This window comes from Lactuca virosa, chromosome 7, assembly GCF_052849685.1.
Source record: "Lactuca virosa cultivar CGN04683 chromosome 7, Lactuca_virosa_CGN04683_v6, whole genome shotgun sequence".
NCBI classification, from domain to species: domain Eukaryota; kingdom Viridiplantae; phylum Streptophyta; class Magnoliopsida; order Asterales; family Asteraceae; genus Lactuca; species Lactuca virosa.
This window is the reverse complement of record NC_136432.1, coordinates 32,224,276-32,251,640: the sequence shown is the minus strand read 5'-3', so window position 1 is coordinate 32,251,640 and position 27,365 is coordinate 32,224,276. Positions and strand designations below refer to the sequence as shown.

The window sequence follows — 27,365 nt, the reverse complement described above, 5'->3', positions numbered from 1 at the left end:
TTCTGCAGAGAGATTGGCCGAGATTTATGTGAGAGAGGCGGTATCTCGGCATGGAGTGCCGATCTCGATAGTGTCAGATCGATACGTGAACTTTACTTCCAGATTCTGGAAGAAATTTCACGAGGAGTTGGGCACGCGCTATCATTTTAGTACTGCGTACCACCCGCAGACGGACGGGTAGAGCGAGCAGACGATTCAGACGCTTGAGGACATGCTGCGTGCCTGTGTCATGGACTTCGGAGGAAGTTGAAGAAACATGTTATATTCGCAATCTTTTGCAAGAAGTACAAAATCCATGATTGTGTATTGTGATAACATCTAATTGCATTCAACATTGTGTATATGACATCTAATTAATCTCAACATCAGTGTACCATACACATTAAAATTGATATTCACTTTACCCGGGACAAAGTTGTCTTTGACCTCATTCGCTTGATTTACATAAAATAAGTTCACAATATGTAAATATCTTCACCAAGAAATTACCCTATTTTCATATTTTTGATCTAGTGTGAATGTCCAAAATCCTCCCCCATGTCACATTGTGGGGGGATATTAGTATATTTATCTCATATTGTATAATTTGCCACTTTGTATCAGTGGCTCATGGATCATGTTTATTGTATGTATATATGGAATATTTGGAACGGAAATCAATCAAAAATTCAATAATTATCAATTAACATGCATACGATCTTTGTGTTTTTACCACACAACTATAATCTGGATTGCGGGGAAAAATCTCTACAACATATAGGTATGGCTATATCCATCCTTTTTCCATCCCATTCCCATCCTAGGAATTGCAGTTAAGCATTATTTAACATGTAAAATTATTTCTATCTTCTTGCACGAACTCCGACAATGTATTCTTGTTATATGGTGTACTTTATATGCATCTGTACATATATGAAAGTATGCAGCTACCATCCTACGGTACGGTCTTGTTAACTAAACCGTATCTGATGAATTTTTAGACAACTACAATATTTCATTTTGAGGACTGCAAGACGTCGTTGTACCTAGTGCCGCTACAATTAACCACAACCTTCACGCCATGAGGCAGTGTAGGACAAAGCTTTTCGAGATAGGCAAAAGCATGAGAGGTCTCTAATGCAGGTATTATCCCTTCAAGATGGCATAATCGTTTGTATCCTGAAATAATTTTGTCCAAAAATTAGGTGCAAGACATGACGGTGTTGTGGTGCATCTAACTTAAGTGAAGGTGGGTCTTAGGACCCACCTATTTTTTTTGAAAAAAAAAATAGTTATAAAACAAAATAGGAACTACTTTATAAATTTCCTAGGACTTACCTACTATATTTTATTTTGAAAAAAAATTGTATCAATTTATATGAGTCTATATTTTTATTTTGATGTATTTATAATAGCCCAATACATCAGTCCATTTAAATGCAATAGTCCAATCCAATAAAACTATAAAAAATTAAATAAATAAATAAATAAAAATTGAAGGTGATAACTATTGAAATTATGTTTAAATATTTGAATCACATGACCCAACTGTACTAGCATCTTTTACTCTTTCATTTTTTTTATTACATAAAAAATAACGTTGTTTTTGGTTCTAGATTCGCCAATATAATGGCTTACGAAACTTTATAAAATTTACATATACTTCTTCCAAAAGTACAATGATTAACTTCACATATAATTCAATATGACCAACTCAATCGCTTTCCTACACTTTTATATATACTAGAGGGTTACCCCCGCTCCGCGGGGGGCAGAATCTCAATCTCATCTAGCTAAAAATAAATCAGACTCGGCGCGACACTAAACAGAGAAAGATGCTTGATTGGTTGAAGCTCCTTTTCAGTCTATTTCCAGCCGACAAAAAATAAATCAGACTCGGCGCGACACTAAACAGAGAAAGATGCTTGATTGGTTGAAGCTCCTTTTCAGTCTATTTCCAGCCGACAAAAGCAATAACAAATTATGTTTCCCTTATTCCACCTCCCAATTTCTTTCTATTCCTAAAACAACATTGTACAAAAATAAAGGTTTTGTCAAGGTGTATGAAGTTTTGAATTTTCTAAATAAAAAAGTAACCTTATCAAGTGCATACATTTGGAAAAGAGTTGTTACCTGGATGGTTAATCAACTCAAGAAATTTGTGCTTTATATATGTAGCACTTCATATACTTCTTATGAATTCCCAATTTTTTTCCATTATAGCATGCATATGGCAAAGCCTGCGTACACCTAGTAAAACAATACAAAGTCAGAGTATAAGCTTTTTATAACATCATAGTTTCAAAAATAAACCAATTATTCTATTATATTTTAAAAAGTGAACCAAGAATAGCATTCTACTTATGATTTTTTCTTGTTACAACAGCATACTTCTAAGAAAATGGAACAATATGAAAGTAGGATACTACTTCCATATTCAGTACATTCACATTCACATGCGTATAGAAATAGAATAAGGATATCAAAACACCCACATACATGTTATAACTGTGTAGAACATAAGTATTTTTGAATTTCTCTGATTCACATTCACCAGCTAAAGGAGGGTGCAATAGTGATGGTGTCATACACCTTCATTTGTACACATAATTCCAAAATAGAACCGGTAAAAAGCTGAACGGAAAAGATTTTTTTTTACCTAAATCGGCAACAACTTTCTAAAAAGGGGTCAGAGGTGTTGTTCGAGTTATCCCCAAACACCTTCAATCCAACTTTTTTTCCATTTTGAAATGTTGATTTCACCTGCATGAGTGATGAGGTATGAATCACGTAGGATACGTGATTAAAAACTATAATAATTACTTTTTGTGGAGGGATATGTTATGAAGAAATGCAAGTAGGGTGGTATAATGGGCATATCAATGAAACTGTGTTGCTATTTCTTGCATTTAAACCTAAAACAAACAAAAGACTTAAAGTCATAATTCATTTTTAATTGATGTTTAAAAGCAATGTATACGGAATTTTTTTTAAATTTATTATTATTATCAATTTTTTTTATTATCTAACATTATTATAGTGTCAAATTGATTTTCTCTGAGCCATGAACGATTAATAGATTTGTTTACTTTTATTAAAATATTACTACCAAATTATTAATTATGTAATATGACCAATAACGTTGTATGCATTCATTACTTCTTGATTAACACAAAAACAATATTAACTTTTATTTTAATGTATAGCCTATGAAAAAAATTCTATATTAGCAACATAAGAAACGTTTATGTATAAAATAGTTTATGATGGTGACAAAATAAAATTGGAGTTAGTAGGAGAAAATAGTGGATTTGAGGCAACCTGAATACAAAGGAAAGATCATTTTGTTTAAGGTGTTCCTGAAAAAAAATACCAACATGTTAAAAATGACATAGTTTTAGATAAATGTGTTTGATTTTAACAAAAGTGAAAAGCCTTTTTAATACATACAACCTATCCAAGAAGTATTCATCTCAGTTAAGTCATTGATGGTGTCCTCTCGATAGTGTTAACCTGAAATTAAATGTAGCAAATAACATTAAATCACAGAGATTGGCTGGGATATAACAAAAAAAATGGTATGATTATAAGATTATGCAGCCTAACCTCCAATCCAACAGGAAACCAAAATGAAAGGAGATCTTTAGACGTTAATGAGTAGACACATCGAAGTAGACAAACGGGTTGTTCTTTTCTCATCTTCTTTGTATTTGGGACTAATCAATCCAAGATTCCTCAAAATCACTCTTTCGGCGTACTACATGTTTAAAGAGAAAATGGTTTAATAGACAGATAACTATAGCATAATATGGACAAAAAATATTACAACCATTGATATGTTAAAACTATTTAGACAGAAACTATGCAGCAACATAGGGTATCACGTGTTGTTAACTGTGTTATCAGGAGAGAGTTCAGAGGGTCAGGGTAGGCTTACCTCATATCGGAGAGTAAGAATTGAGGGAGAGTTGTACGAATAAATGCATAATCTTGATGAATTGAATATGGCTGAAAGCATTCAAATTCAACAGTTTATGTACATAATAACATTAAGAAATCGTTACAAAATTATGATTTAAACTTTTCCAAATTAACCTGTTCAACAACAATAATGCTAACTTCTGCATCAGTTACCTGAAATAAATGAAAAAAATGGTAAACGTAGCATACACAATAACAACTGAACATAACAGTAATTTACTCCAATAATGCTAACTTCAGCCCGTACTTTGCCCTATCAATCTCCATTGTTTTTCAGCCATGGTTCGAAAGTTAGGGTATTCAATTAAGAATTAATATCAAGAAATAGATGCGTAATCAGTTTGGCCCAAAGCGAAATTCCATCTGTTGTCAAATAAAACCTAATCCACATCCATGTGAAGAAAAAACATACATGAAGATGCAATGTCGGAAGCAGAGGATCGCCTCTTCGACCCCTGTGGGTATTGTTGCTCGTTGCCTTCTTTTTCTGTTCTTCAAGAGAACCAGCACTTGAAGCCGATTGAAACGTAGAAAGTCTAACTTTCTTCTTGTTGTCTTCTTAACTGTGTGTTACTTATGTGATCCCAAATCTGAATACAGAGAATAGAATGATGATTATAGATAAAATAATATCTTTTATTTTAAATTTCTAATGAGTTATTATTATTTGATGATATCGTCATAACAACCTCTCTGCTCCAGCCTTCCTTTTCAGGTCCTTGAGTTTCTTTGTGGCTACAGAACCCTGCAAGGCAGTATCAACAGATCAACATTGTTTTGAAAATAAGGAATCTAAATGCAAACTACAAATTTTGCAACATATAAGCCATATATCCATAAATAGGACTAAGATTTGAAACCCAATGGAGATTTAAAAAAAAAAAGATTTTGACTGGGAATTCTAACTTAGCTGTCCTTGGGTATCCAATGAATGACCAAATACGCACAAAGTTAAACAGATAAACACATAATAAATTAATATTAAAGAAAGACTTTAATTTGTGAATCTAAGAGAACAAACTTCACACAACAAATGTCATGAACGAACCCCCTGAATAAATTAGAGAGAGTTTCATTCTCTTGTTCTGCCGCATACCTGTATTGAAATCATGAAATGAAACATTATATAATGGCATCAAATAGGTACACATCTGTCATCAAGAAATAAAAATTGGGAATAATCTGAAAATGATAACAGGCGTGTAAGGTTGCACCATATAGACCATTTGATAAAAAAATGTAAAATATACAGACAAAACAGAACAACTATGATAAAAGGTCGGTACACAGTTATTTGTTTTCGTTTTTGTCCTTAATCTGATTCCATGCTCCATCCGTTTGGCCTTCTTCTTTGATATCATATTCTTTGAATGGACAAAACCACAACATCAGTCGTCATCACCACATCATCTATAAATCAATCAACATCAAAGGAACTATAAAAAAACTAATATAACCAAAACATCATACATGAACCCGCATAAATGAAAGCAGGTAAAAAGAAAGTAAAAAGATAACTATTCTTTGGAGCAATATATCGAGCAGTTGGTGTGCGCAACAACTGCAAAAATAACTTGCGACAAAAATAAAAACCCAGTGAAAAATTGGGTTTGATGGTGAGGACGAGCAGATATAGAAAATCGACAAATAGTAGTAAGCGGTTCTAACTTTGGCTCCTAGGTTTGAAGCTATGTTACTCCCTTACCTTATCGACGAGACCTGAGATTCGAGTTGGAATAAAATGGCACAGACAAGACGACAGGAGTGGAAGTGATCGACATTTTTATATCTCTAAGGATTCTATTACAGCAGAAGTGGAGTAAGAGAGGAAAACAAAAGTGGAAGAGAAGCAAAATCGAATCGATTATAGAGAGAGAGGGATGAAGAGAAAACAAAGTCCTTAGTAGGAGGATGACCGGTGGAGAGCGTATGAGCATCTGATGGAGGCAGTGAGAAAAAAAAATCAAATACATGAGATAAGGCGGTGGAGAACAATCGGTGAATCGGTGGGGTGGTTATCAAAAGGTTCGAGAAGCATCTCAATCTCTTTTGGTGATGGAAGTAAACAGATTGAAAATGTAAAAGAATTGGTAATAACGATAACGAAGATAGAGGAGAGACAGAACACAGGTATACCAATCAACCCTGGAAAGAGAATAGAAAGAGATTTGGTCGGAGAGGCGGTGGAAATTTCCAGAAAGAGAACACGTGTCGAACGTCTGTCCAACACACCGACCCAGATATAAAATTTTCACATAAACCTAGACGGAGCAAATTGTAATTTTAAGAAAGAAGTGGGGCATTTTTGACGGACATGAAAGCCCAAACACAATTGACAATAGACAAATAAAAAGGGACTACTTTTGCCAACCCATCAGCCACTTTATTGTTAAAATTTTTCACAATCTTAATATATATATATATATATATATATATATATATATATATATATATATATATATATATATATATATATATATATATATATATATATATATATATATATATATAATAATTAGTTTAAGTTATTTGCTTACTTACCATCAAGAGCTTCTTGATCAGTAACGGTGTAACATTCCAGTCTGCCAGAATCTTTTAGAAAACTTAGTTCTGGGCTTACTCCTGGAAACTCCAATCTGCAAATTACCAAATTACTCCTTAAGAATCCAAATCTTGAACAAAAAAAAAATTGCTCAAAGTATTAAAGCACTCTATATATTCAATAATACATACCCACTAGCCACTGACTCTGTTCTAATGATTTGACATCTCCATCTTGTAGCGAATAACACATTGCTCCATGATAAACACCAACTTCACCTCTTACAAGACTTGCAGAATGTAAATCTCTGGTTTTACTTCCTACCCCACCTCCCTCAATTCCAATCATCCGTACACTTTCATCCCCTATGAATTCATGAAACAAACCTAAAGCATTACAACCAGTCCCTACACAAGCAACCAACACATCTGGCACGCCACCCCATTTCTCAATTGCTTGCTTCCTTGTTTCTTTTCCAATCACCGAATAGAATTCACGGACCATTGTAGGGATAGGGTGTGGGCCCACCGCTGTTCCTGCTAAGTAATATCCAGTTTCTAGGTTTTCTATCCATGACCTAGTTGATTCTGATACTGCCGCCTGAAAATTCCCATCAACAGCCTTAACCTATACTTACACAATTTTTTGAAAACTTAGTTTCTTTAATTTGATACTATAAAGAATTACTTTGGGGGAATAGGTGCTTAATTTGACTTGAGAAATGGAAAGCAGTACCTGAGCTCCAAGCAGCTTCATGCGTTGCACACTTGAGGGATTTCGCTGCATATCTCTGGTGTTGAGTGTGAAGCCATTGGGCTGGTCAAAAGGCAGAAAACATGGCAGAAAACATGGAAGAAAAGCAAGTCAAAAAGGTGGAAAAGGAGAGGTGATCCATATTTCCCGGATGCATGTTTCATGGCTGCTTTTCTTGTTCAATTGTTTACTTCAGACTCTATATATGAGTCTCATCTGTATTGTAAAAATAAGCAACAAAGAGTGAGTGCAGATTAGCACCAAGAAATATAAACTCCTAGTTACCGGTGGACGTAGGTCAGAGAAGGACCGAACCACGTTAAATCCCTCGTGTTCATCCTTGTGTTCTTGTTTTTCGTGAGCTGTGTGTGTGTTTAGAGTCGTGTGTTAAGTGTCTCGATCCTAACAAGTGGTATCAGAGCAAGGTTTTAGCTCCAGAAGGTGATTTTCAGTTTTTGGTCGAAATTTTTTTTCGTCAAAAACGATTTTGGTGTATACCGTTGGAAAGGTCTCGTTCCGAAGATTTCGAAAATATTTTTTTCTGAATTTTTTGACCACCGGAAGACGTCCAAATCGCCGGTCAAAGGTTGCCGGAATAGTTACCGGAAAAACCAGTTTCGCCGGAGAAGACGACACTGTAGCACCGAAGTTCCGCCGGAGAAGACGACACTGTAGTACCGAAGTTCCGCCGGAGAAGACGACACTGTAGCACCGGAGTTCTGACGGAGAAGACGACACTGTAGCAGGCACTGTAGCACGACGTCAGCGGTGACGTCAACAGAAACTGTAGCAAGCACTGTAGCACGACGTCAGCGGTGACGTCAGCAGGCACTGTAGCAACACTGTAGCAGATTTGAAAAATTGCAGTTTAGCCCCTGAACTTTCAGAAAATTGCAGTTTAGCCCCTAATCTTTCAGAAAATGGCAGAAAACGGTAAGCTTCAGATTGAGAAGTTTGATGGGAAAGATTTTGGTTGGTGGAAGATGCAAATTGAAGATTTGTTCGTGCAGAAAGACTTGGACGCAGTTTTAGGTGAAAAACCGGAGGCGATAACACAGGCAAACTGGGAGATTTTGGATAAGAAGGCCAAGGCATTTATTAGACTGACGTTGTCAAAGGATGTTGCCTTCAACATTTTGAAGGAGACCTCGGCAAAGGGAATCATGGAGGCATTGTCTAATATGTACGAGAAGCCGTCGGCAGCAAATAAAGTTTTCCTGATTCGGGAGCTAGTCAACACGAGGATGAGGGAAGGAAGTTCAGTTACAGTACACATCAACAATTTGAACTCGATTTTATCCAGACTTGGGTCAGTGGGAATAAAATTTGAGGACGAAGTTCAAGCTTTACTACTGTTATCATCATTACCTGACAGTTGGTCCGGAACAGTTACAGCTGTTACTAGTTCCTCGGGATCGAAAGAGCTCACTTTTGAGGGAATTCGGGATTTAATTCTAGGCGAAGACGTCAGACGAAGAAATTCCGGGGAATCATCAAGTGAACAATTGAATGCGGTCAGAGGTAGAAAAAATAACAGAGGTAGTGGGAGCGGGAACAGGAGAAGGAGTCAGTCGAGGACTCGAAATGATGTGACTTGTTGGAACTGTAAAGAGGTTGGACATTTCAGGAATCAATGTCCAAAAGACAAGAAATAAGTTAACGCTGCAGTAGACCATTCAGATGATGATGTTTTGATCTGTAGTGTGGAGAGCAATGTGGATTCCTGGGTTATGGATTCGGGTGCTTCATTTCACGCTACCCACAGCCGTGAAGCACTGCAGAATCTAAAAGAAGGAGATTTTGGTAAGGTAAGACTGGAGAACGATGAGGTTCTTGATGTGACGAGCATAGGTGACTTAGTTTTGAAGACTCCAGTTGGTCCATGGACTTTGAAGGATGTCCGGGTAATTCCAAGTCTGAAGAAACAATTGATTTATGTTGGGCAGTTGGATGAACAGGGACACGAGGTTAAGTTCAGGAATGGGCAGTGGAAGGTTGTCAAAGGAAATCTTGTGATAGCTCGTGGACATAAGAAGGGTTCATTATATATGGTCAGATTACCATCTGAGGGAGTAACCGTCCCAGTTCAGAAGAAAAACAAAATCCGGTTCATAGAGTCTCGTGGACAGAAGAAGGTTTGCTTTGCAGATGGCAAACCCAGAGTCACAGGTCAGATTCAGGTTGAACGTGTTTGGAACGGTTCAGAAAAACCAGTCAAGGGCATTCATAGCAGTGGGAGCAAGGGTTGTGCTTCAGCTAGAATACCCAGAACACAGTGGGTTAAGAGAACCAGTATTCCATCTGTAAAAGTCTCTCCAGATTATCTACTTCATATGGAGAGTGTCGTTTGTTCTCAAGATGTTCCAGGATCGGGCAGTTCATTTCAGTGGGAGCCGGTGGAGACAGAGAATAGGTCAGTGGCAGACTTAGTCATGACTGATGTGTTGGAGCTAACGGAAGCTTCAACTAGCCTTCAGGTAAATTGAAGAGAAGGCCAGGGTAACTAGGAAGGAGTCAAGATCAAAAGTTTTACAAAATTACAGATACACAGTTGAAGTTATGGTGAAGATTGTTTCGTGGCTTCAAGTGGGAGATTGTTGAGTGTGAAGCCATTGGGCTGGTCAAAAGGCAGAAAACATGGCAGAAAACATGGAAGAAAAGCAAGTCAAAATGGTGGAAAAGGAGAGGTGATCCATATTTCCCGGATGCATGTTTCATGGCTGCTTTTCTTGTTCAATTGTTTACTTCAGACTCTATATATGAGTCTCATCTGTATTGTAAAAATAAGCAACAAAGAGTGAGTGCAGATTAGCACCAAGAAATATAAACTCCTAGTTACCGGTAGACGTAGGTCAGAGAAGGACCGAACCACGTTAAATCCCTCGTGTTCATCCTTGTGTTCTTGTTTTTCGTGAGCTGTGTGTGTGTTTAGAGTCGTGTGTTAAGTGTCTCGATCCTAACAAGTGGTATCAGAGCAAGGTTTTAGCTCCAGAAGGTGATTTTCAGTTTTTGGTCGAAATTTTTTTTCGTCAAAAACGATTTTGGTGTATACCGTTGGAAAGGTCTCGTTCCGAAGATTCCGAAAATATTTTTTTCTGAATTTTTTGACCACCGGAAGACGTCCAAATCGCCGGTCAAAGGTTGCCGGAATAGTTACCGGAAAAACCAGTTTCGCCGGAGAAGACGACACTGTAGCACCGAAGTTCCGCCGGAGAAGACGACACTGTAGTACCGAAGTTCCGCCGGAGAAGACGACACTGTAGCACCGGAGTTCTGACGGAGAAGACGACACTGTAGCAGGCACTGTAGCACGACGTCAGCGGTGACGTCAACAGAAACTGTAGCAAGCACTGTAGCACGACGTCAGCGGTGACGTCAGCAGGCACTGTAGCAACACTGTAGCAGATTTGAAAAATTGCAGTTTAGCCCCTGAACTTTCAGAAAATTGCAGTTTAGCCCCTAATCTTTCAGAAAATGGCAGAAAACGGTAAGCTTCAGATTGAGAAGTTTGATGGGAAAGATTTTGGTTGGTGGAAGATGCAAATTGAAGATTTGTTCGTGCAGAAAGACTTGGACGCAGTTTTAGGTGAAAAACCGGAGGCGATAACACAGGCAAACTGGGAGATTTTGGATAAGAAGGCCAAGGCATTTATTAGACTGACGTTGTCAAAGGATGTTGCCTTCAACATTTTGAAGGAGACCTCGGCAAAGGGAATCATGGAGGCATTGTCTAATATGTACGAGAAGCCGTCGGCAGCAAATAAAGTTTTCCTGATTCGGGAGCTAGTCAACACGAGGATGAGGGAAGGAAGTTCAGTTACAGTACACATCAACAATTTGAACTCGATTTTATCCAGACTTGGGTCAGTGGGAATAAAATTTGAGGACGAAGTTCAAGCTTTACTACTGTTATCATCATTACCTGACAGTTGGTCCGGAACAGTTACAGCTGTTACTAGTTCCTCGGGATCGAAAGAGCTCACTTTTGAGGGAATTCGGGATTTAATTCTAGGCGAAGACGTCAGACGAAGAAATTCCGGGGAATCATCAAGTGAACAATTGAATGCGGTCAGAGGTAGAAAAAATAACAGAGGTAGTGGGAGCGGGAACAGGAGAAGGAGTCAGTCGAGGACTCGAAATGATGTGACTTGTTGGAACTGTAAAGAGGTTGGACATTTCAGGAATCAATGTCCAAAAGACAAGAAATAAGTTAACGCTGCAGTAGACCATTCAGATGATGATGTTTTGATCTGTAGTGTGGAGAGCAATGTGGATTCCTGGGTTATGGATTCGGGTGCTTCATTTCACGCTACCCACAGCCGTGAAGCACTGCAGAATCTAAAAGAAGGAGATTTTGGTAAGGTAAGACTGGAGAACGATGAGGTTCTTGATGTGACGAGCATAGGTGACTTAGTTTTGAAGACTCCAGTTGGTCCATGGACTTTGAAGGATGTCCGGGTAATTCCAAGTCTGAAGAAACAATTGATTTATGTTGGGCAGTTGGATGAACAGGGACACGAGGTTAAGTTCAGGAATGGGCAGTGGAAGGTTGTCAAAGGAAATCTTGTGATAGCTCGTGGACATAAGAAGGGTTCATTATATATGGTCAGATTACCATCTGAGGGAGTAACCGTCCCAGTTCAGAAGAAAAACAAAATCCGGTTCATAGAGTCTCGTGGACAGAAGAAGGTTTGCTTTGCAGATGGCAAACCCAGAGTCACAGGTCAGATTCAGGTTGAACGTGTTTGGAACGGTTCAGAAAAACCAGTCAAGGGCATTCATAGCAGTGGGAGCAAGGGTTGTGCTTCAGCTAGAATACCCAGAACACAGTGGGTTAAGAGAACCAGTATTCCATCTGTAAAAGTCTCTCCAGATTATCTACTTCATATGGAGAGTGTCGTTTGTTCTCAAGATGTTCCAGGATCGGGCAGTTCATTTCAGTGGGAGCCGGTGGAGACAGAGAATAGGTCAGTGGCAGACTTAGTCATGACTGATGTGTTGGAGCTAACGGAAGCTTCAACTAGCCTTCAGGTAAATTGAAGAGAAGGCCAGGGTAACTAGGAAGGAGTCAAGATCAAAAGTTTTACAAAATTACAGATACACAGTTGAAGTTATGGTGAAGATTGTTTCGTGGCTTCAAGTGGGAGATTGTTGAGTGTGAAGCCATTGGGCTGGTCAAAAGGCAGAAAACATGGCAGAAAACATGGAAGAAAAGCAAGTCAAAATGGTGGAAAAGGAGAGGTGATCCATATTTCCCGGATGCATGTTTCATGGCTGCTTTTCTTGTTCAATTGTTTACTTCAGACTCTATATATGAGTCTCATCTGTATTGTAAAAATAAGCAACAAAGAGTGAGTGCAGATTAGCACCAAGAAATATAAACTCCTAGTTACCGGTAGACGTAGGTCAGAGAAGGACCGAACCACGTTAAATCCCTCGTGTTCATCCTTGTGTTCTTGTTTTTCGTGAGCTGTGTGTGTGTTTAGAGTCGTGTGTTAAGTGTCTCGATCCTAACAAGTGGTATCAGAGCAAGGTTTTAGCTCCAGAAGGTGATTTTCAGTTTTTGGTCGAAATTTTTTTTCGTCAAAAACGATTTTGGTGTATACCGTTGGAAAGGTCTCGTTCCGAAGATTCCGAAAATATTTTTTTCTGAATTTTTTGACCACCGGAAGACGTCCAAATCGCCGGTCAAAGGTTGCCGGAATAGTTACCGGAAAAACCAGTTTCGCCGGAGAAGACGACACTGTAGCACCGAAGTTCCGCCGGAGAAGACGACACTGTAGTACCGAAGTTCCGCCGGAGAAGACGACACTGTAGCACCGGAGTTCTGACGGAGAAGACGACACTGTAGCAGGCACTGTAGCACGACGTCAGCGGTGACGTCAACAGAACTGTAGCAAGCACTGTAGCACGACGTCAGCGGTGACGTCAGCAGGCACTGTAGCAACACTGTAGCAGATTTGAAAAATTGCAGTTTAGCCCCTGAACTTTCAGAAAATTGCAGTTTAGCCCCTAATCTTTCAGAAAATGGCAGAAAACAGTAAGCTTCAGATTGAGAAGTTTGATGGGAAAGATTTTGGTTGGTGGAAGATGCAAATTGAAGATTTGTTCATGCAGAAAGACTTGGACGCAGTTTTAGGTGAAAAACCGGAGGCGATAACACAGGCAAACTGGGAGATTTTGGATAAGAAGGCCAAGGCATTTATTAGACTGACGTTGTCAAAGGATGTTGCCTTCAACATTTTGAAGGAGACCTCGGCAAAGGGAATCATGGAGGCATTGTCTAATATGTACGAGAAGCCGTCGGCAGCAAATAAAGTCTTCCTGATTCGGGAGCTAGTCAACACGAGGATGAGGGAAGGAAGTTCAGTTACAGTATACATCAACAATTTGAACTCGATTTTATCCAGACTTGGGTCAGTGGGAATAAAATTTGAGGACGAAGTTCAAGCTTTACTACTGTTATCATCATTACCTGACAGTTGGTCCGGAACAGTTACAGCCGTTACTAGTTCCTCGGGATCGAAAGAGCTCACTTTTGAGGGAATTCGGGATTTAATTCTAGGCGAAGACGTCAGACGAAGAAATTCCGGGGAATCATCAAGTGAACAATTGAATGCGGTCAGAGGTAGAAAAAATAACAGAGGTAGTGGGAGCGGGAACAGGAGAAGGAGTCAGTCGAGGACTCGAAATGATGTGACTTGTTGGAACTGTAAAGAGGTTGGACATTTCAGGAATCAATGTCCAAAAGACAAGAAAGAAGTTAACGCTGCAGTAGACCATTCAGATGATGATGTTTTGATCTGTAGTGTGGAGAGCAATGTGGATTCCTGGGTTATGGATTCGGGTGCTTCATTTCACGCTACCCACAGCCGTGAAGCACTGCAGAATCTAAAAGAAGGAGATTTTGGTAAGGTAAGACTGGAGAACGATGAGGTTCTTGATGTGACGAGCATAGGTGACTTAGTTTTGAAGACTCCAGTTGGTCCATGGACTTTGAAGGATGTCCGGGTAATTCCAAGTCTGAAGAAACAATTGATTTATGTTGGGCAGTTGGATGAACAGGGACACGAGGTTAAGTTCAGGAATGGGCAGTGGAAGGTTGTCAAAGGAAATCTTGTGATAGCTCGTGGACATAAGAAGGGTTCATTATATATGGTCAGATTACCATCTGAGGGAGTAACCGTCCCAGTTCAGAAGAAAAACAAAATCCGGTTCATAGAGTCTCGTGGACAGAAGAAGGTTTGCTTTGCAGATGGCAAACCCAGAGTCACAGGTCAGATTCAGGTTGAACGTGTTTGGAACGGTTCAGAAAAACCAGTCAAGGGCATTCATAGCAGTGGGAGCAAGGGTTGTGCTTCAGCTAGAATACCCAGAACACAGTGGGTTAAGAGAACCAGTATTCCATCTGTAAAAGTCTCTCCAGATTATCTACTTCATATGGAGAGTGTCGTTTGTTCTCAAGATGTTCCAGGATCGGGCAGTTCATTTCAGTGGGAGCCGGTGGAGACAGAGAATAGGTCAGTGGCAGACTTAGTCATGACTGATGTGTTGGAGCTAACGGAAGCTTCAACTAGCCTTCAGGTAAATTGAAGAGAAGGCCAGGGTAACTAGGAAGGAGTCAAGATCAAAAGTTTTTACAGAATTACAGATACACAGTTGAAGTTATGGTGAAGATTGTTTCGTGGCTTCAAGTGGGAGATTGTTGAGTGTGAAGCCATTGGGCTGGTCAAAAGGCAGAAAACATGGCAGAAAACATGGAAGAAAAGCAAGTCAAAATGGTGGAAAAGGAGAGGTGATCCATATTTCCCGGATGCATGTTTCATGGCTGCTTTTCTTGTTCAATTGTTTACTTCAGACTCTATATATGAGTCTCATCTGTATTGTAAAAATAAGCAACAAAGAGTGAGTGCAGATTAGCACCAAGAAATATAAACTCCTAGTTACCGGTAGACGTAGGTCAGAGAAGGACCGAACCACGTTAAATCCCTCGTGTTCATCCTTGTGTTCTTGTTTTTCGTGAGCTGTGTGTGTGTTTAGAGTCGTGTGTTAAGTGTCTCGATCCTAACAAGTGGTATCAGAGCAAGGTTTTAGCTCCAGAAGGTGATTTTCAGTTTTTGGTCGAAATTTTTTTTCGTCAAAAACGATTTTGGTGTATACCGTTGGAAAGGTCTCGTTCCGAAGATTCCGAAAATATTTTTTTCTGAATTTTTTGACCACCGGAAGACGTCCAAATCGCCGGTCAAAGGTTGCCGGAATAGTTACCGGAAAAACCAGTTTCGCCGGAGAAGACGACACTGTAGCACCGAAGTTCCGCCGGAGAAGACGACACTGTAGTACCGAAGTTCCGCCGGAGAAGACGACACTGTAGCACCGGAGTTCTAACGGAGAAGACGACACTGTAGCAGGCACTGTAGCACGACGTCAGCGGTGACGTCAACAGAACTGTAGCAAGCACTGTAGCACGACGTCAGCAGTGACGTCAGCAGGCACTGTAGCAACACTGTAGCAGATTTGAAAAATTGCAGTTTAGCCCCTAATCTTTCAGAAAATGGCAGAAAACAGTAAGCTTCAGATTGAGAAGTTTGATGGGAAAGATTTTGGTTGGTGGAAGATGCAAATTGAAGATTTGTTCGTGCAGAAAGACTTGGACGCAGTTTTAGGTGAAAAACCGGAGGCGATAACACAGGCAAACTGGGAGATTTTGGATAAGAAGGCCAAGGCATTTATTAGACTGACGTTGTCAAAGGATGTTGCCTTCAACATTTTGAAGGAGACCTCGGCAAAGGGAATCATGGAGGCATTGTCTAATATGTACGAGAAGCCGTCGGCAGCAAATAAAGTCTTCCTGATTCGGGAGCTAGTCAACACGAGGATGAGGGAAGGAAGTTCAGTTACAGTACACATCAACAATTTGAACTCGATTTTATCCAGACTTGGGTCAGTGGGAATAAAATTTGAGGACGAAGTTCAAGCTTTACTACTGTTATCATCATTACCTGACAGTTGGTCCGGAACAGTTACAGCCGTTACTAGTTCCTCGGGATCGAAAGAGCTCACTTTTGAGGGAATTCGGGATTTAATTCTAGGCGAAGACGTCAGACGAAGAAATTCCGGGGAATCATCAAGTGAACAATTGAATGCGGTCAGAGGTAGAAAAAATAACAGAGGTAGTGGGAGCGGGAACAGGAGAAGGAGTCAGTCGAGGACTCGAAATGATGTGACTTGTTGGAACTGTAAAGAGGTTGGACATTTCAGGAATCAATGTCCAAAAGACAAGAAATAAGTTAACGCTGCAGTAGACCATTCAGATGATGATGTTTTGATCTGTAGTGTGGAGAGCAATGTGGATTCCTGGGTTATGGATTCGGGTGCTTCATTTCACGCTACCCACAGCCGTGAAGCACTGCAGAATCTAAAAGAAGGAGATTTTGGTAAGGTAAGACTGGAGAACGATGAGGTTCTTGATGTGACGAGCATAGGTGACTTAGTTTTGAAGACTCCAGTTGGTCCATGGACTTTGAAGGATGTCCGGGTAATTCCAAGTCTGAAGAAACAATTGATTTATGTTGGGCAGTTGGATGAACAGGGACACGAGGTTAAGTTCAGGAATGGGCAGTGGAAGGTTGTCAAAGGAAATCTTGTGATAGCTCGTGGACATAAGAAGGGTTCATTATATATGGTCAGATTACCATCTGAGGGAGTAACCGTCCCAGTTCAGAAGAAAAACAAAATCCGGTTCATAGAGTCTCGTGGACAGAAGAAGGTTTGCTTTGCAGATGGCAAACCCAGAGTCACAGGTCAGATTCAGGTTGAACGTGTTTGGAACGGTTCAGAAAAACCAGTCAAGGGCATTCATAGCAGTGGGAGCAAGGGTTGTGCTTCAGCTAGAATACCCAGAACACAGTGGGTTAAGAGAACCAGTATTCCATCTGTAAAAGTCTCTCCAGATTATCTACTTCATATGGAGAGTGTCGTTTGTTCTCAAGATGTTCCAGGATCGGGCAGTTCATTTCAGTGGGAGCCGGTGGAGACAGAGAATAGGTCAGTGGCAGACTTAGTCATGACTGATGTGTTGGAGCTAACGGAAGCTTCAACTAGCCTTCAGGTAAATTGAAGAGAAGGCCAGGGTAACTAGGAAGGAGTCAAGATCAAAAGTTTTTACAGAATTACAGATACACAGTTGAAGTTATGGTGAAGATTGTTTCGTGGCTTCAAGTGGGAGATTGTTGAGTGTGAAGCCATTGGGCTGGTCAAAAGGCAGAAAACATGGCAGAAAACATGGAAGAAAAGCAAGTCAAAATGGTGGAAAAGGAGAGGTGATCCATATTTCCCGGATGCATGTTTCATGGCTGCTTTTCTTGTTCAATTGTTTACTTCAGACTCTATATATGAGTCTCATCTGTATTGTAAAAATAAGCAACAAAGAGTGAGTGCAGATTAGCACCAAGAAATATAAACTCCTAGTTACCGGTAGACGTAGGTCAGAGAAGGACCGAACCACGTTAAATCCCTCGTGTTCATCCTTGTGTTCTTGTTTTTCGTGAGCTGTGTGTGTGTTTAGAGTCGTGTGTTAAGTGTCTCGATCCTAACAAGTGGTATCAGAGCAAGGTTTTAGCTCCAGAAGGTGATTTTCAGTTTTTGGTCGAAATTTTTTTTCGTCAAAAACGATTTTGGTGTATACCGTTGGAAAGGTCTCGTTCCGAAGATTCCGAAAATATTTTTTTCTGAATTTTTTGACCACCGGAAGACGTCCAAATCGCCGGTCAAAGGTTGCCGGAATAGTTACCGGAAAAACCAGTTTCGCCGGAGAAGACGACACTGTAGCACCGAAGTTCCGCCGGAGAAGACGACACTGTAGTACCGAAGTTCCGCCGGAGAAGACGACACTGTAGCACCGGAGTTCTAACGGAGAAGACGACACTGTAGCAGGCACTGTAGCACGACGTCAGCGGTGACGTCAACAGAACTGTAGCAAGCACTGTAGCACGACGTCAGCAGTGACGTCAGCAGGCACTGTAGCAACACTGTAGCAGATTTGAAAAATTGCAGTTTAGCCCCTAATCTTTCAGAAAATGGCAGAAAACAGTAAGCTTCAGATTGAGAAGTTTGATGGGAAAGATTTTGGTTGGTGGAAGATGCAAATTGAAGATTTGTTCGTGCAGAAAGACTTGGACGCAGTTTTAGGTGAAAAACCGGAGGCGATAACACAGGCAAACTGGGAGATTTTGGATAAGAAGGCCAAGGCATTTATTAGACTGACGTTGTCAAAGGATGTTGCCTTCAACATTTTGAAGGAGACCTCGGCAAAGGGAATCATGGAGGCATTGTCTAATATGTACGAGAAGCCGTCGGCAGCAAATAAAGTCTTCCTGATTCGGGAGCTAGTCAACACGAGGATGAGGGAAGGAAGTTCAGTTACAGTACACATCAACAATTTGAACTCGATTTTATCCAGACTTGGGTCAGTGGGAATAAAATTTGAGGACGAAGTTCAAGCTTTACTACTGTTATCATCATTACCTGACAGTTGGTCCGGAACAGTTACAGCCGTTACTAGTTCCTCGGGATCGAAAGAGCTCACTTTTGAGGGAATTCGGGATTTAATTCTAGGCGAAGACGTCAGACGAAGAAATTCCGGGGAATCATCAAGTGAACAATTGAATGCGGTCAGAGGTAGAAAAAATAACAGAGGTAGTGGGAGCGGGAACAGGAGAAGGAGTCAGTCGAGGACTCGAAATGATGTGACTTGTTGGAACTGTAAAGAGGTTGGACATTTCAGGAATCAATGTCCAAAAGACAAGAAATAAGTTAACGCTGCAGTAGACCATTCAGATGATGATGTTTTGATCTGTAGTGTGGAGAGCAATGTGGATTCCTGGGTTATGGATTCGGGTGCTTCATTTCACGCTACCCACAGCCGTGAAGCACTGCAGAATCTAAAAGAAGGAGATTTTGGTAAGGTAAGACTGGAGAACGATGAGGTTCTTGATGTGACGAGCATAGGTGACTTAGTTTTGAAGACTCCAGTTGGTCCATGGACTTTGAAGGATGTCCGGGTAATTCCAAGTCTGAAGAAACAATTGATTTATGTTGGGCAGTTGGATGAACAGGGACACGAGGTTAAGTTCAGGAATGGGCAGTGGAAGGTTGTCAAAGGAAATCTTGTGATAGCTCGTGGACATAAGAAGGGTTCATTATATATGGTCAGATTACCATCTGAGGGAGTAACCGTCCCAGTTCAGAAGAAAAACAAAATCCGGTTCATAGAGTCTCGTGGACAGAAGAAGGTTTGCTTTGCAGATGGCAAACCCAGAGTCACAGGTCAGATTCAGGTTGAACGTGTTTGGAACGGTTCAGAAAAACCAGTCAAGGGCATTCATAGCAGTGGGAGCAAGGGTTGTGCTTCAGCTAGAATACCCAGAACACAGTGGGTTAAGAGAACCAGTATTCCATCTGTAAAAGTCTCTCCAGATTATCTACTTCATATGGAGAGTGTCGTTTGTTCTCAAGATGTTCCAGGATCGGGCAGTTCATTTCAGTGGGAGCCGGTGGAGACAGAGAATAGGTCAGTGGCAGACTTAGTCATGACTGATGTGTTGGAGCTAACGGAAGCTTCAACTAGCCTTCAGGTAAATTGAAGAGAAGGCCAGGGTAACTAGGAAGGAGTCAAGATCAAAAGTTTTTACAGAATTACAGATACACAGTTGAAGTTATGGTGAAGATTGTTTCGTGGCTTCAAGTGGGAGATTGTTGAGTGTGAAGCCATTGGGCTGGTCAAAAGGCAGAAAACATGGCAGAAAACATGGAAGAAAAGCAAGTCAAAATGGTGGAAAAGGAGAGGTGATCCATATTTCCCGGATGCATGTTTCATGGCTGCTTTTCTTGTTCAATTGTTTACTTCAGACTCTATATATGAGTCTCATCTGTATTGTAAAAATAAGCAACAAAGAGTGAGTGCAGATTAGCACCAAGAAATATAAACTCCTAGTTACCGGTAGACGTAGGTCAGAGAAGGACCGAACCACGTTAAATCCCTCGTGTTCATCCTTGTGTTCTTGTTTTTCGTGAGCTGTGTGTGTGTTTAGAGTCGTGTGTTAAGTGTCTCGATCCTAACATCTGGTTCCAATGAAAATAGTACAATCTAAGGAGTACTTAGCACACACAGCAGCAGCTGCAACACCATGGTTGCCAGCACTCGTAGCTGTTATAACGCTCTTTTGGCCCGTTCGTTTGGCCAAAAGTGCTTGTGCAATGACGTTGCTCATCTTGTATGATCCTCCATGGCCGAGATCCTCTCTTTTAAGATATATTTCAGGCCCTTCTCCATTGATGTTCTTGTAATGATCTGTGAGATTATGGGCATGGTACAAAGGAGTTTCACGTCCAACGTAATCCCTTAGTGCAGCTGCTAGCTCCGCCTATGTTGATCATATTTAAAAATCAAATCAATTTCTTTTTGTGTTGACAAAGATTAACAAATCTTATGAATATAAGAATCATTATTCAGAAAAAATTCCACTCTGATCCAACACTTTAAACGAAATGATCTAAAACACAAGATTTAATTTAAAGATCTATGTCAACATATTACCAATCTTAACCCAATTCATACCCATAATACTTTCCAACTAATTGGCATATACGTGGCTTCGCCTTCAAATTTAATCGTGGCTAAAGATTGCTTGAAAAAAGATTCGGTGACTAACCTTAAACTCATGATCCTTCAAAATGGAGTTGAATATAGCTTCAAGTTTCTCTAAGGGGGCGATCAGGATTTCGGGTACAAACTTCCCACCGAAGCTTCCAAACTTTCCTGGAGTGGGAGTTTTCTCTTGCACCACATGACTATTCTGTTTCTTTGTAAAAGATGTACTTCTGAAATTTAGGTTTGTGTTCAAAGTCAATGGCTCGAGGCCTGCAGGTATCACTTTTCTCACACAAGGGAAAGATACCATTGGGATATTGCATGCCATTTTAATTAAGATTTGAAGCTAGCTATAGTAAGTAGTGGCTAACGTTAAATGCATATATTGTTATGACAGAAGTATACAATCAACAAGAGCAATAGAAATAAAACAAACGAAATTGAAATATATATATATGTAATATACAAGAATCAGTTTACAGAAAACATACTTGAAGATTTATGTTTACAACATAAACACAAAAAACGAAATTATGTAGATTGAGGCCTGCAAATTGCAGTGTCCTAAGACAGAAATTTCCCTGGTAGGGATCTGTCTAGAGGATACAACAATCAATCCAAGAAGTACTCTTGAATCTGTCGAAATTTCTATGTCCCCTTCATCTTCAGGAAGAACGAATTTTGAAGAGAGTTTGTGGTGATTGTTTCTGTAACCCCTCACAAATGACAGAAATCATGTATTTATAGGTATTGATTATGACAGTTAAAAACTGTCAAAACCGAAAATAACTTCCAAATACCTGTCATTCAGTGATTACGAATTTAATGAAAATAAAGAATAAAAAATAATTTCGTAATTAAAAATTATTTAATTAATCAGGAAGACCTCAAGAGCCCCAGCCCCAAGCCCATCTTTTGACCGTTAAATATTCTCTTGATATTAGCCTATTTTAAGTCCAATTAGGCTAATCCAACACCACAACCCAAGCCCAATATGCTTAACCCATTTAATTAAATGAGTGGGACAAAACATATAAGGTGGGAGAAAGTTTTCTCTTCCACCAATGTGGGATAAGTCCCACATTGTTAAGCAAAGTTCCAACATATATAATGCAATTCTGGAGTTGATTTTAATTCACACGTTTAAAATATGATTATGTACGTACTTTGAGCTTAGTCACCTTACACACAACATGAATGCATGATGGCTTCTTTTCAAGAAGGACGACCCCACATTGTATAAATTAATGTTCGGGTATGGTTCCTGTGGTGCATAAATCTTCAATAATTCATCCTTGTATAAACTAGTCTAAAATATATTGGCAAATCCGGGCCGGATTGACCAAACAATCTGCGGCAAAAAAAGGAATTTTCAGATAAGCAAAATATAAAATCAATTTAATAAAATTCAAGTTCAATTATTATAACATAGGGTCGCTGAGATTTTAAGGAAGAGCTTTGTTTCTATTGAATATAATTCTCAAAAAATTATTATTGTTGTCTATCAAGTTTGATATAGAAAGAAACTGTTGAAAACATTTATAAAGTATATAAACACACTTAGAAAGCAAAGTTAAGATCGTTCTAATGTTTGATTTCTATTCATTTAGTACATTTCACAAGAAAATATAAGAAAATTAGGATGTATTTTTTATTGTTTTACCGATTTAGTTATTTAACATTTTTTTGGCCTAATAAAAACTTTTATTTACATGGTTACCCGGTTTTGCGGTGGGAGGAAAAAAAAAAAGCATATTTTGATCCTTTTGTAATCCATCCCGATTATTTACTAACGACTTTTTTAATTCGTACATCCACAATTGTTTTGATGAATATGTTGTGGTTTTTCACCTATGTTTTAATAACAAGGTAAGTGCGTGAGAGAGTATCTCCATTGTATATATCAAATGTTACCCCAAATTTGATGTAAAAAATGTTTTTTTTAAGAGAAATTAAATATCCTCCTATATTTTATCTCTACTTATCTTCCTACCATATCAAATGTTGACATGTGTCACATTTAATGAAATTGATTTAATTTTAATCCACTTGTCACCATTTGATGTGGGTAGGAGGATAGTATGAATAAAATGTAGGAGGTTTTTAATTTCTCTTTTTTTAAATAAGTTTACACCAAATTTTGGTTAACTTTAATGTACGCATCTAATTTGGTTACGCTAATGTATGCATCAATTTTCAACATGGGTTTGCTCCAAGGTAATAAGTAAAAGTTAAAATGTTATTTGACCTAATTGTTATGTATTCTAGAGAGCTAACTAGCATATGAACAACTGTCAGGAATAAACGAGAACTAAATACATATAAAGATAGAGTATGTAACATGGTTTCGTCAATGTGACATACGTTTACAAAATAAGAAGGGAGTATTCTTATCAACGAGCTTGAAAACGATATTGCAATAATACCCTATTTATCAGTTGTATTATTTAGACAAAGTACAATACACTACTCGAACAGACGTTGTTACAGTATCTCATATAGTATGACACGGTCTTATAAGAGGTTACATATGTTGAAGTCTTCCCTCTCTCATGAGGGCTCTTTTGGACAGTTAATGTGAGGTTCCACGTATATTTACATGGTATCAGAGTCGGCATCCCACACCCTCGTGGCTCAACACATCCATGTCAGTCCTCATTGAACCTCTGACTCTGAACGGGAGTGATAGTGTATTTCATATCAGTGTAACACGGTCTTATAAATGGTTATATACGTTGAAGTATCCCCTCTCTCCATAATGGCTCTTTTGGAGAGTTAATATGAGGCTCAACATGTATTTATAGGTGAGTTAAGCCCATCTACACATATGAATGCATGTCCAACGGCTTGGGGCCTAACATCCCTCGACCTACTCCAACACTTATCCCCTTGTCCCTCGGCTTCTTCACTGTGCTCGAATTATCCATTTGGGTGGTAAATCCTCAAATTACATTTAACAAGATGAAAAGATAGTCTCTTAGTATCGCAAAAGATGATATGATGTCACATTATTTCACTAACATATACCTTTTAAGCACAAACGGTTATATATATATATATATATATATATATATATATATATATATATATATATATATATATATATATATATATATATATATATATACACACATTAAGTCATGTGTGTATTCTAAGGTTAAAGAGGTTGTTCACTTGTGGAAAGAGAATTAATTGCATAAAATTAATCCATACATCTATTTTAAGGTTAAAGAGGTTGTTCACATAAATAAAAATAATAATAATAAAATAAAAAAATAAAAAATAAAAAAACAGGTTATATAACAAAGTCCATGTAGATGTTCTATAAATACATCTATTAGTTGAGGTTTTTGTTTAGCATCATTAATTTTTAATAAAGATCGTTTTTTCTCTCCAAATTATGTGTTTTTTATCAACTTCAACAAGAAGTCTGGAACAATATAGAAGTAACCAAATAGTGAATCTTATATGTTTGGAAAGTTTTGGAAGTGTAGTTTCCAATGAAAAAATAACAGGGCTTTTAGGATTTTGTAGAGGATGTTATGTCGTTTGTCTAGTAGATAGAATATTGTCGAATTTGACCAAGCTTTTAGGTTTCTCAAGCTTCTTGAGATTTCATATGCGTGTAGTGAAATATTTGATGTTTTTAAGTTATTCATGAAGTCTTTTGGTATTTTAGGTCCCATGAATAGTTAAGATTTTGTTTGGATTCATCAATAAAAGATGTGTGTGTTTTTTGGACCAACTTCAACAAGAAGTATATAACACTATAGAAGACTAAAAATCATGTACTTTATATTCTTGAAAACCTCTACTTGCTTAGTTTCCAATGGAAAGAAAAGGTATTTTTTTAGAGTTTTGTAGAGAGAGTTATGATGTTTACCACAGGATATCCGGTATACAAAAAAAATGTTCGGTGGTCTAAAAAAAATTAAACCAACTTCAACAAAAAGTTTGGAACAATACAGAAGTCCAAAAATAGTGTATTTTTATGCTTGGAAAGCTTTTAATGTGTAGTTTCCAATGAAAAAAATGGTTTGTCTTTTGAGGTAAGGTAGAAGGAGTTGTGATGTTTTCTCTATTGGATATTTGTTTGGGTTTCAAACCAACAAATAAAATGGATGTGAATAACACAAAAGTCATTGCTACAATATACTAAGAAATAGAATATAGTAAATGGGTCGAACCACTGAGACACGACACTAATTATTTAACCATATTTTCACACGATATAAGATCAATCGTTGGAAAGGGGGTTTTGTTAATTTCAAATGAAACTTCATAAATGAATAGCAAACAAGATAATGACTAAAATTAAAAAGGACTTCCAATTCTAAAATTATTTTCAAGTACTATATTGTTAGATGTGACGTACAATCAAGGGTAATCTGTTGGTGTTTTGTGGTGAAAACGAAGAAGATAAACACTTGGAGGAGTGGCTTGAGCTTGTAGATCTAGGATTACCTTCTCATTTGCAATCTTTTGAGGTAAAACGCTCATACCTTGATGGTAATTTATGTTAAATCTTCTTTATGGTGTTTCTTGGGCATTTTTGAGTCTTTTGAAGTAAAGATGAGCTTTTGATCTACTCCAGAAGTAATGGATGCTAGATCTTAGATCCATTTAGGCCCTATGTTCCTAAAAATGCAAACTTTATGGATGTTTTTAGTCCATGCAAGTATTAAGACCTTTCTTAAGCTCTTTTTGAGCTTTTGAGTCCCATTAAGCCATGCATGAGTGTAAAGTTGCCAACTTTACGTGATAAGTCCCCCTTTAGGATCAAATTTGAGAGTTTGGCTTGAAGTCTCAACCGATTAAGTGCTTAATGGAGCAGGGTGGCAAACCGGGGAGTACGTTGGGCGTACCCAGCTGGTATGTTGCACATACTAGCCCCAGAAGGAGTACGATAAGCGTACGAGGTGAGTACGCCCCGTGTACTCAACAGATGGGCTTTTGGGCCTGATGTTCTCGGTATTGGGCCATAGTTTGGATTTGTATGTTTGGGCATGGTTGGGCCATTAGGCTTCTGTTTTGGACTTGGGGTTAGCATGTTGGGCTTCCTTGGATTTAGGCTTATAATGGGTTTTGGGCCCAATTTGGAAGATTGGGCCATAAATTGGGCTTTGGGTTGCCATTTAGGATTTGGGACTTTTGAATAGTTGAGTTGGGCCTTGTCTAGGGCCAAGTTAGATAAAGGGTAAATGTTATTTTACCCTGGTTATGGGCCAAGTAGCTTAGACTTTTGGTTATGGGATAGAATCCAATTAATAATTGGATGTTATTGATATTGATAGCATGGGGATTTTTTCCGGACCAGCAGTCAGAGATTCATGAGTGATTCAGCAGCTAGAGGTGAGTTTCCTCACTTTGTTTAGTGGGTCAAAGGCACCAATGTTGGCCCATGGTTTGTAATGTTAGAATGCTAGATGTCTGCGTGAATCTCACATGTGTTATGTGTTGTATGCTTACCGTGCGGGGCTCGATGACCATTTTATAATGCTAGTTATCTTTATGATTATTTCATGTGTTATGTGTTTATCTGTTATATGATTATATGTATACCGAGCGGGGCCTGATGACTGATAGATCTGTATTTGTGGGTTTTGAAGGATTCATGCTTGATTATCATTTATCTTATGTTTACGATTCTAGTTCATATTTCTGATGCTTGTTTTATACTTTAATCATGAGCTTGGTACTTAAATGAGCAATTGTTAGTTTATTTCTTTGGTTTAGCATTGAATCATTGAATTTACTTAGAACAAGAGCTATATGATGGTAGAAATCATCTCTAGCTTATGGATCATAACTCCTTTATGGATGTGTAAGAATTGACATCCTCTAGGAATGGGGGATTCCTTCATTCTTAAGGCTAATCAACTTTCTTGGGTTCAATTGCTTCAATTGAATCCTTGATTTTGATTAAGAAGGTGTGTTGTGGGCTTCCCCAACCTCCATACTACCTATGAGGAATCTTGGCATATCATGCTTCATGATTGTTATAACCAATTTCGGATGAATGATTAGCTTCACGTTGAATCCTAATGATAAACACACAAATGTTCATTATGTTGAATTGTCTTGGTTAACCAATTCTCTCCAATATTTGAGCATCTCACCATCTTGCTTAATTGTAAGCTTTTTAGTTATTCAAGTCTTTTAGTTTTCAAGCAATCACAGAACCCCCCCCCCCCTTTAGTTTAATTGTAGTTAGTTAGTTTTATTACACTTGTTATATTGGATTGCATTGGTGATTGAATACAACCATTTCCCCGAGGATCGATACCCCTTTTTACCATTATATTACGTTTTATTTGCAAACAAAGGGTGTAATTTGCTTGGTGGACTTTACATCCCAACAGGTTTTGGTGTCGTTGCCGGGGAAATTGTTTATTGTTATTTGATTGTTTATGCCTAGGTCTACAAGAATCGGTGAACAACTTTACAATCTGGAGATCGAAA

At 38.7% G+C, this 27,365-nt stretch overlaps 1 pseudogene; it reads right to left on the bottom strand.

The window, feature by feature from the left end:
- Positions 1–994: 994 nt before the first annotated feature.
- LOC145126522 (tryptophan synthase beta chain 1-like) lies at positions 995–21,242 on the bottom strand (annotated as a pseudogene).
- Between the last annotated feature and the right edge of the window lie 6,123 nt (positions 21,243–27,365).